Source organism: Gordionus sp. m RMFG-2023, chromosome 5 (genome assembly GCF_954871325.1).
Source record: "Gordionus sp. m RMFG-2023 chromosome 5, tfGorSpeb1-WG-v2, whole genome shotgun sequence".
Taxonomy (NCBI): domain Eukaryota; kingdom Metazoa; phylum Nematomorpha; class Gordioida; order Chordodea; family Parachordodidae; genus Gordionus; species Gordionus sp. m RMFG-2023.
This window is the reverse complement of record NC_088779.1, coordinates 8,161,535-8,163,259: the sequence shown is the minus strand read 5'-3', so window position 1 is coordinate 8,163,259 and position 1,725 is coordinate 8,161,535. Positions and strand designations below refer to the sequence as shown.

General features: G+C 25.0%; 1 long non-coding RNA gene across 1 annotated transcript; it reads right to left on the bottom strand.

The window, feature by feature from the left end:
* Positions 1 to 857: 857 nt before the first annotated feature.
* Positions 858 to 1,358, bottom strand: LOC135930033 (uncharacterized). Its single transcript, XR_010572708.1, has 3 exons — positions 1,312 to 1,358; positions 1,141 to 1,247; positions 858 to 1,094 (listed from the first exon to the last, which is right to left on the bottom strand). It is a non-coding gene; the product is annotated as an uncharacterized LOC135930033 (long non-coding RNA).
* Between the last annotated feature and the right edge of the window lie 367 nt (positions 1,359 to 1,725).

Sequence of the window (1,725 nt, the reverse complement as noted above, 5' to 3'; positions counted from 1 at the left end):
CCAATTTCAAATGTACATATGTCCAGTTATATTCATTATTTTGATTTAATATTTGAATATAAGATAGAACTAACCTTAAACTTGATAAAATATTTATTTATTTTAATTTCTTAAGTTTAGATTAAAGATGGTGAGGATAATTATAATTTGTGCCAAAATTTCTAAAAAAAGTTTACTTTTTTTAAATTGGAAATTAAAAAAATAACTTATCCATCATATAATCCTGATAATTCATAACATGGATCTTTATTCTTCAATATTAAAAAAAAATTACACTGATAAATTCAAATATAAAAAAAATATTGAACATTGAAATATGTTAAATTTGACAATCAAAACATTTGTTACATAAAATATTATTGTGTTCTAAACATAAATTTATTTTGCATATTTGACAAAAACATTTAGTTTTTTTATCCTTTTTTCTAGGACACACACCACACCTTTTTATTTTGGCATCCACCAAGGAGTATAGTTTTATGCCATATTTGGATGGTTTGTTTGGCATGTATTGTCTAAATGGGCATTTACCACGAAATGCTGGAAGCATTTCATCTAGGGTTGCATATTCTGATATTGTATAAGATTTGTGGCAGTTATCAACAAAATCTTGAAAAATATTTCTAATGTGTGTTGCTTTGTCTACCACCTTTCTCTCTTCTCTTGTTAGTATGTCATCAAATCTCATTGCATGAATTAGAAATCTGAATCTTTTAAGAGGCATTGTTACTCTAATATATCAATTCCAAACCCATCAGATTTCCATAAATCAGACATATTTTGATGGTTAGATTTAAAAATTCCAGCTAAATAAAGAATTCCCAATAATGCATTGAATTCAGTTATATCAACTTCTTTTGTAGAACTTTCATATTGATTATAATTTTGACTTACAATTTTAATTTTTTGGTTGGTATGATAAATTATCTCTTCAATCATTTTTGGTGTTATGAACAAGTCAGAACATTTTTCTGGAGTGTTAGCTAATTTCCCATATTCTTTTACTCCTGGCTGATCAATAACTATATTTTGCTGACTAGTTCTTATTCTCTGATTGGGAAAATCCTTTTTCCATTGAGTAACCTTATTTTTAGCTAATTTTAAAGAGAGATATACTCTGATAAATGATTTTATATTTACCTAAATAATACTTAAGCTTATTATCTGTTTCAGCTAATATATCTTCTTCTTCATCTAATTCAGATTGTGTATCATGATCACTATCATACATAAAATCTTCATCCTCACTATTAATTATATTATGCAAATCATTTCAAAAAAAAATATTACATTTATATATTTTATATTTACTTTCAGAATCTGCAAAAATCATAGTAGATGATAGAAATAATTTAAAAAATGAGTTTGTTGGAGAAAATAAACATAAAATAACTCCATCAGAAAAAATATTTGTGTTTTCAATTTCATATATCTCATTCAAAATATGTTATATTCAAATTTCGTTTTAATAAATTTTATAATATAGTGGTATATATTTATAATTATAAAAGTTTTAAAAAAAAAATTAAAAAAAAAATTACGAATTTACTCCGGTGGGGTCTCACAAACCCCAAGCAGTCACAAAATGCTTATATGTTAAAAACTACTCAACCAAAATATGTGAAATTTGGAATATAGAATCTAAGATATATTTGATGAAGCTACTGAAGAATCCAGATCATGATAATTAACCGTTTTTATGCAATATCATTTCCAGCATGCCTG